The sequence below is a fragment of the Sardina pilchardus genome, chromosome 17, assembly GCF_963854185.1.
Source record: "Sardina pilchardus chromosome 17, fSarPil1.1, whole genome shotgun sequence".
NCBI lineage: Eukaryota > Metazoa > Chordata > Actinopteri > Clupeiformes > Clupeidae > Sardina > Sardina pilchardus.
In genome coordinates, this window is record NC_085010.1 from 25,478,780 (window position 1) to 25,488,231 (window position 9,452).

General features: G+C 49.0%; 1 protein-coding gene across 2 annotated transcripts in view; it reads left to right on the plus strand.

Moving 5' to 3' along the window:
- Nucleotides 1-9,452, plus strand: part of tmem178bb (transmembrane protein 178Bb) — a 98,963-nt gene that overhangs the window by 49,313 nt on the left and 40,198 nt on the right. The gene's annotated exons all lie outside the window — the stretch shown is intronic.

Below are 9,452 nucleotides of genomic sequence, written 5' to 3' on the forward strand. Positions count from 1 at the left end.
GTGATATCACGCCAGCTCTCCAGGAGCCGTCCAGATCTCAGAGCGGCTGCTTCCGACTCTTTTGTGTTTGTTTTTTATTTTTTTGTTGTTTTTTTTTGGCAGCGGTGAAATCCTAGACAGGCTCTCTTGGTTAGCTCTGAAGTGCAGATAAAAGGACTTCTCCGTTCAGACTAATGCGCTGCGAAAAAAAGAGAAAGCGTTGTGTGATGCGCTGCCATTACAACAATTCTGCGATAATAACACAGATTCCCTTTGTCGTTCGACACGGCATTCTCGTCGGCCATGTTGGATGGCCACTTTTTGAAACGGGCAGTGTGTGTCGATATGACGCATGTGTACTGTATGTGTGTGTCTCTACAGCGGCTCGCTTCTTTTCCGACCGAGCCTGTTGGCCAGCGGCTTCCGTTGGGGTCAGTGCGTGGGTTCAAGTGGCTGTGAAGCGCGGCCAAGGAGCTCGGACAGCGAGCGAAGCCCGACATGATACGCTCTGGCCTCAAACTGTCACCCGGTCACGCTCGAGCAGGTCACAAAGACAGGACATTGTCAGGAGAACAGAAACAAGAGAGAGAGAGAGAGAGAGGATGACGTTAACCTCAACCCATCCCAGGTTCCCTTCTAAAGCCCATCTTCTCTGTCTTTTTCTTTCTCTCTCTCTCTCTCTCTCTCTCTCTCTCTCTCTCTCTCTCTCTCTCTCTCTCTCTCTCTCTCTCTCTCTCTTTCTTTCTCTCTCGTTCCTGCCTGTCACCCCAACCCGCTCTCCCCAGTGTAACAAACGCGTTACGTAAGAAGGGTGTATCAACAGGAAAGTGAGGACGAGATGGAGGGAAAAAAAAACCCTCTCAGGGGGCGGTCAAGCACTAGCAATAAAAAATGTATGTTTCCTGCAGTTGGAAATGTCTCCCTGTTTGCACTTCCTGCTCTGCGCCACATATGACTCATATGGAAAAGGCCAGAGGATCGCGTGCTGGACAGCTTTTCGCGCAGTTACAGATTTATCTTCCGAGCAGCGTGGTCACTTAAGACACTTGGACTTTACGAAGTGCATAATGCAGCTGGTCCTAAATAAGTCAAAATGCACATCTGTCACAGTGTAGCTGGTGGTTCTCATAGTGAAGACATACAGTACGTACCTGCAAATACAGTATGTCTGGTCCTGTTTGCTGCCCTCTCACTTACAAACTAGTAAATACAGCCATATGGTATTATATTTATATACTGTACAGTATATATTATATATGGCCTTGTCTGATTTAAACAGCCACACTGACACGTGGCTTCTTTGATGGAATGCTTAGCAGCTTATGCCAATGTGACAGCATGCCACAAGCCTCAACCCTTCCAGCCAACACCCCCACCCCCACCTCCACCCCTGTCTTCATCAGCCGTGAAGCTGCGAAGGTCAGCGCCTCGTTACAGCCGGCATCAGTAAGAGACATTTAATGTCCTTATTACCCGCCACACCGGCCGCCTGTCCCCCGTCTCGGCCCGCGTGCCGTGCCGTGCGCGGAACGCCGCTGGATGATGGATGGCCCGTCCTACCGGGAGCTGGCGAGAGAAAACCGGAGGAAAGTTTAGGGTAAAAAAAACCTGAGGGAGAGGAGAGGAGAGGAGAAAGGGCAAGCGAATAAAAGCCCACCGCCTCGTGCTGCGTCCACCGCTCCAAAAGCGATCAATGGCAAAGGCAAGGAGATCCAGACGAAATCAAAGCCCCAGGCGAAGCGGTAAATGGGAAATCTTGTGAACACCCCCCAATACACACACACACCCATACACACACACACACACACACACACACACACACACACACACACACATACACACACCATACCTCCTGCTCCCTATCGTCCAATACAGTCTGGGGTTGGAGACCTCTGGGGCAGAAACAATCTAAAACAGGAAAAGAGTCTCTCCAGCAGACCCTTCTGTGGTGTACGTATATATATAGAAAACATAACCTTTCTTCCTCACACACATGCTTCTCTCTCTCTCACGCTTCCCAGTCACTGCTCGTCTCTGACTCACGTACTTCTATCGAGTCGAAATAGCCCACTCGCTTTTTCACACATACTCAGAAGGGCATGCACACAGATATACACCCTTGCACACTAACATATGGAGTGTGTGTGTGTGTGTGTGTGTGTGTGTGTGTGTGTGTGTGTGTGTGTGTGTGTGTGTGTGTGTGTGTGTGTCAGGCCACGCAGGTCCTGGCCTGCTTCACTGACTTGAGACTCATCACACCTCTGCTGAGGGGGTGCTGTGGTCCACATCGTACCTGCCAAGAGTGGCGGTGAGTGTGTGTGTGTGTGTGTGTGTGTGAGTGTGTGTGTGTGTGTGCCGGGTGTAGAGGTGAGCTGGACAGACTCCCCCGCTTTGCTTCTTCTTATTAATCCAACTGTCACTCCGGCTCCCCTCATCTCAGCGCTCTCTCTCCACAGAGACCTTCCTCCAGCGGCACGGGTTTCCCTGTTGGGAAGAACGTGAAATTGAGCTGAGGTAGTGGTTTTTCTGTTCTTTTTATTTCCATTACTCTTTTTTTTTATTCTTTTTTTTATTTTTTATTTCTACGGGGTGCCGCAGTGCCTCTGTTATAACGCTGTCATTCGTTCTTTTTTAAAGGAGTCTCGGGCTAAGATCAGCGTGGCTTCAAAAGGCTCCGAGGCAAACACAATATTCATTTGTAGCCGTCAGTCAGGGAAAACCTGAAAAGTGGCTACGCCAGTAATTTCAGGAAATACACAAAAGTGGGTTGCGTTAAAACACACACACACAGACAGACACAAACACAAACACAAACACACACACCACACACACACACACACACAACACCTTTCAGATTATGTCGGAACATCAAAGCCATGCTGTTGACGCTGGCACACACCCACATGTTTGGAGTGTCACCGTGTGTGTTGATTTGAACCGTCTCCTCCTCTCCGCTGTTTGGATTTTCGTTTTTATTAGTATTGCTTTTTTTTTTCCTCTGTTTTTTTTCTCTCTCTCTCTTTCTCTTAGCAACTGAGAGAGGGGATAAAGATGGGAGAAGCAGAGAGAGAGAGAGAGAGAGAGAGAAAGAGAATGAGAGATAGAGAGAGAAAGAGAACGAGAGAGAGAGAGAGAGAGAGAGAGAGAGAGAGAGAGAGAAAGAAAGAGTGTTTCACGCCTTAAATACAGCAGCTTAGGGAGTTTTGTAACATCAAAAGGAAGCGGTAGCGCAGAGCAAAGGGAACCTGTCAGTGGACATGACAGGGTAGGAGAATCCAAGGGGTTGGGGCCCAAAGGTGTGTCTCCTGCACACACACACACACACACACACACACACACACACACACACACACACACACACACACACACAAATCTCCTATTCGGCCCAAAGGTGCGTTGCGTTCCTCTTGTAATTGTTCCCCGGGATGGGCGAGTGCGGTGCACCGCGGTGCGGCCCCATTGATCTCCGACCGGGGTATCTGCTGACGACGGGAAGAAACGGCCTTTGCTACGAGCACATCCGCAGACAACGTCTCCCTCTGGAGAAGACGCATTCCTTTAGACTTTGGAGCTTTGTACTTCTTAAATCCCCAAAACTGTTTGTGTGGAGTATTGTGTGTGAGCGTGCATACATGTGTGTGTGTGTGTGTGTGTGTGTGTGTGTGTGTGTATGTGTGTGTGTGTTTGCATGTGTGTGTGTGTGTGTGTGTGTGTTTGTGTGTGTGTGTGTGTTTGGGTATGTGTGTGTGTGTGTGTGTGTGTGTGTGTGTGTGTGTGCATCAGTGTGCTAGTTGTATGTCTGTATTTCCTCTCTCTCTGTCTGCTTATAGAGGAGCTCATCCTAGTGGCGTTTTTATCTGTCCAGAGCAGCACTTGCTGCTGTTCCTGCGGCCCCCCATCACTTGTCAGCCTTTCAAGGGAGAGTGGGAAGCAGCTGGTCCAATACAGTGGCCTCACACCAGTGGGGAGCAGGCGAGAAGGGCTCAGGGGGATAGGACGTAATGATTATTAGATCTCTCTCCCTCCTTCTCTTTCTCTCTCATTCCCTCACTATCTGCCTACAGTATCTCTCTCTTTCTCTCACTCTTTCTTTCTCTCTCCCTTTCTGCATTCCAATCCTTTCTCCTTGTCACTCTCTCTCTCTCGCTCCCTCCTTCCCTCACTCTCTCACTCTCTCTCTTTCCATTCCATTCCTTTCTCTTTGCCCATGTCCCTCCCTCTCTGTCCCTCTTTCTCTCCTCTTTCCTGTCAGGGTGGTAAACATTGCACAAGGAATCACTGTCAACACTGGTGGGCAGCTCTCTAAAGTCTCAAAAGGTCAGTCATTTTGCATTCGGCCGTTTCGGGCGGACTGCCCACCATCCTCTGAAAGGGGTCCTGTTTAAAGGCCTTGGCAGAGTCCAGGCCCCCAATGAGAGCCCGTAATTAAAAACACACTCAGGTCCACTTTCACCTCAAATTAGTAAAGGCGACAGTGTCACCCTCGACACCCTCGGTCGTTTCCCTCATTACGTTTTGATTGTCGGCTATCGGATGAGATTGTTTGGTCAAATCAGCGCCGCCGTGGCTGTCACCGGTAGTGACAGTGGCCTTGAATTTCGACGCCTCATAATTGGCCCCTGTAATGACTCTGAGGTGTAATTGAGTTCCCTCGCCCTGAGTTGAGCTTCTCGGAGGAAATAGGATGTGAAAAATAATTAACCGTCATCATCGTAATCAGAGGAATATCTAGGTGTGCGCCGGATCATTAGCCGCTAGCACCTTTGCCCGGGCAGCAGTTTGTTTTTTAAAACTCTCTTTCGCTTTTCAGTTGTTGCCTTCCTTGCGTCATCATCAGCGGGTGGGGAAAGGAGGAGTTATGACAGCAGGGTGCCTCTTCCGTGCGTTTTTTCGCAGGCTTATTTAGTTATTCCGTCTGCGCCCTCGATTGCGTTTCATAAACATTTAATCAGACCTGATCAAATGCTCCGCTCCGTCGAGCTCGCTTGATTTCCCCGTAGAGGCCCCCGTCATTGTGAACACTGCGATATTAACGAGTTATGGAAATCAGAGAGGTGTGTGAGAGAGAGAGAGACAGAGACAGAGAGAAGGACCCTGGTCATGAACCATCTGGGACCTGACACTTAGACCGTTGTCGCCTCTTACTTTGCCCCTGCAAGACAAGGAGGAGGTGAGAGGAGGGGAAGGGACGGTCATAGCGGTCAAGGAAGCCCCGTCTTCAACCATAATATGAATTCCGAGCGTCTGGCTGGAACAACGTTCCCTCTTTCCTGAGAGCCACTGGGGGGGCGCTCGCTTCGGTTCCACCTGACACGTTCGGTGTCACGTCTCCATCTGCTGCTAATTAAAAGCCCTGACATTTCACTGGCGACTTCCCCCTGCCACCAACCTCCACACACACACACACACACACACACGCACACACGCACACACACGCACACACACGCACACACAAACACACACACAGAAACACAGAAGCACCTCAAGCTCTGAGCATGTGCATGAAACATGAAGGCACATGCTCATATGCACACTCATATATGCACTCTTTATGTTGCTCACACACTCTCTCTCTCTCTCTCACACACACACACACACACACACATACACACACACACACACACACACTTACATGCATTTTCTTCACGCCTCCTCTGGGAACACATGAAGGTCAGTGCCGGCTATACACACAGAGAAAATCACTAAGGTATAGGAGGAAACAAGATTATTAGCATGGAGCTTGGAGTGGTCTACTGTGGTCATATTAATGACATCCGCCCACCCCCCACTCCCCTTCTTTTCTCCTGGATGGAAAGACTGCACAGTGAGTCTGGAGAACCAGAGAGTAAGCCATTAGTCAAAGGTGGAGCCTCTGTTGCCAACCCATTTTTTTTAAGGGAAGATAGATGTGTCCTAATGCAACCAAACACCATAGATTGGTCTCACTTGAACAGTCCATTAATATTGCACAAGCAAAGTCGTCAGCTCTCTGAGGCAAGGTCGCCTACACACAGGGAAGAATATAATGGCAGGGAAAGACGGTTATGTATTTGAATGGGTGAAAAAATAATAATGTACAGTAAACCCATTATTATTCATGCCCATAAGCACAGAAATAGTTCTATTTTTATCATATTTTTGTTATGAAATGTCATTTCTAGATAAAAGAAACCAATTGATAAAATAGAAATACACCAAAATAAATCTGAATTTGTGGAAATGAGTATAAATACATTTTAGTTTAATTGCACCAATGTCCAACTGCAAAATGTATGATTTGAAGTAACTCCTGCTTTGAATATGCAAGGCTAAGAGCATGCTGACATCAGTCCTTCTGCACTTAAAAAGCATACAGCAGCTAAGTGTCATTATGCTAATCAGGCGATTATCATGCTGATATTAGATACAGGGTGTTGCATAAAGGAGAATGTATTCTCTGTTCCATTTTTATCAATGTCATTCAGCACTGTGATTGACAGCACATTGCACGCTCCCACACAAAGCTCTGGATCGGATGAAACAGCGGTGGACCTGGAAATGATTTAGGAACCCACCTCGTTCACAAAATGATTGATTGAAAATACAATCACTTATGATTAACAGGAGTAAGGGAGCGAAATAAAGAGAGAAAGAAACAGAGATAGAGAAAGAAAGAAAGAGAGAGTAAGAGAGCAAGAGGGAGAGAGAGAGAGAGAGAGAAATCAAGCCTCGGCTTATCGTCAACAATGCCAAGCCAGCATGGCCTCGGATCAATGGAGCCTCATTACATATCTCCATTCAAGGCATTGCAGATTAGCCAGATCTCCTCGTGGGCAGTGCCAGGGTGTCAGTGCCCCCGAGACCGCACTCTGTCAGATGCCTGTGTGGCATGGTGTAGCGTGGTGTGGCACAGGGTAGCGTGGTGTGGCATGCGCACTTTTGGGGGACCGAGCGCTGCATGGGAAGTGGGGAAGCCATTGGTTCCTCTTGCCAATGAGGTCTCGATCTCTTTGATCTTAGAGCTGGGCTCCCAAGGAAGAAAAATAAATAAAATAAAAGGACTTAAAAAAATGAAAAAAATAAAAAAAAACAGCACTGAGTGAAAATCAACACCCCCTGCCCGTCACAGTCCCTAGCCCCGGGTGAGATTACAGGCCGATCCACTCACTCCTCCGATAACAGGGAAGAGGGTGAAAAGGCAACATGGCCGCCGGCATATTCAGCTCACTGATGCCTCCCTGCCTCCTGAAAGTCAAAACAAATTGCCTCTTGTGCGTTGTGATCCTGAGACAAGCCCTGTTGATGCCTGTTTGCTACATCGTCTTCTGGGAGATTCCGTGAGTCTCAATACTATTTAGGACATCCTTTTTTTTTTCCCCTCACATCTTTTGATGGGCTAAGCTGGTGGCACTGGAGGCACTCCTCTGCCCCACTTCACACTTCTCTTCCTCCTTTTTTCCTTTCTTTTTTCCTCTTTTTCCCTTCCTTTCCTCCTTTCCCCCCCCCCCCCTCCTCAGTTTAGGCAGTGATAGTTATGCCCTTTAGCGATGGCTAGCCCTTAATCCTCAAAGCTACAATGGCAGGCCTCGATCGATTCTTCCCCTCCCCAACTTTCTCCGCCACAAATAAATAGCTTAATGAAGAGATTAAGCTTTGGCCGCGTGTTGACAACGCAGGCGCTAAAGCAGCCGAGTTTAATTGCACTGTCTTGTTTTTGTCGGCAGGAAGTGTCAGCTAGAGGAATAGTCTGTCGGACAAATGAAACCTTTTATCTATTGCAAAAGGTGTGTGTGTGTGTGTGTGTGTGTGTGTGTGTGTGGAGGGGGTGTTACCTGGCCATGCGTCACAGGTGGAAGCTCTGAGGAGATGCAGGCAAATGGCAAATGTTTTTCTTTCTTCTTTTTTTTCCCTATCGCCCTCGGAACTCAGGGGTGACACTAACAGCATTCGGGGGCAAGTAGCTGTAAGGCCTCTTCATCAGCCTCCCGCTCGGTCCACTGCGAGCGCACACCCTCCGCTCAGGCCCCTTCTGAGTCACCCGCCTTGAGTACCGTTTCGCTCCGCCGTGTATTTTTTTCCCCCCCTCCCCGATTAAATTAAGTGCGGGACTCACCACGAGTGCCCGCGGCCCAAAACGTGACGGGGAGGAGGTCACGCTACGTAGCAGCGGAGGCAGCAGCAGCAGCAGCTCCCTCTTACTCATCAGTGGGTTGTGTGTCGGGGGAGGGGTGCGGGGGGGGGGTGGTGTTTATTGTTGGGTGAGTTGGAGGTGAGGGGATGGGCTTCACTGTACGGCTGCAGCTTTGCTAAGTCATTTGCCAGTTGGCTTGTTTCGGGTTCCCTCGTGTTATTTTAAACCCTGAAATTCCCAATTAATTTAATTATCGTGAAATTAAATTGGAATGGAAATGGAAAACTCTCTGTGTGTGTGCGCATGCGCGCGCGCCCGCTTGTGTGTGTGTGTGTGTGTGTGTGTGTGTGTGTGTATTTATATATCCCAAACAGATTTATTCCAGGGACTGCATAGTTATTCAGTTCACATATCCAAAGGCTAACAGCTAACCCTGTCACCCATCTCCGTGTGAGTTTAGCTCCAGTCAGGCAGAGTAAAACTATGCAGAAATCCATCACCGCCATGACCCCTTCCTGTCATGCCTCTCCCTCGGCTTTTAAAAAGCAGGAAACAGCAGCAGTATTGCTTGAACTGCTAACATTTTGGCTGTTAGCGGTAGGGGGGGGGGGGTGAAGTCCATCGTTAACAGAGCTGTATTAATATTGATGGTGCCGCCACATTTTAGGTGGAGAAACCAGAGCTAAATTTTAAAAAATGAAGTCATGTCTAGGACACACTGAGGTAGAGTAGCTGGGGGGGATTTGAGTGACGCACGGTGACTCATCGTCCTACTCCCCTAACTCTTCCTTCTCCGAATGTACATGAATAGATGACTCGAAGCCTCCCGTGGCCCGTGTCCGGCCGTGGCATCAGGGCCAAAGTGTAGTGTCAGCAGAGAGAGAATAAACACACATAGGATAGGATGCAGGGGCTGGCACACGTAAAGGTAGCGAAGTATCTGTTCAAAGCGACAAAGAGATGCGTCGACTAGGAATAGAAGCTGGGCTGTCAGACTGCCAGGCAGGCAGCAGCGCTAACCCACTACGCCACCTCCACCTTGCTTGTGTTTGAGTGTGTGTGTGTGCGTGGGTGGTTGCTCCGACTGTTTGTGTATCTGATGGAGCATGAAGTGGGCCGGATGTAACCTACCCCCCCCCCCCCACCCCACCATAACAACGACACTCTCGTCCAACTGCCGCCCCCGGTCTCTTCCTGAACTTTGACAGAACTCGTGGATGGTGGGTTTGGAGAAAAAGCCCTTTGTGCTCAGTTCAGCTCCGCTCTGGCTGGCTGCATAACTCCGATGTTTGTGGAGTGAGCTATAGAGAGCAGCCAGGTGGATGCTGATGGAGGTGGGTGGGTGTGGTAGCGATGGAGGCCT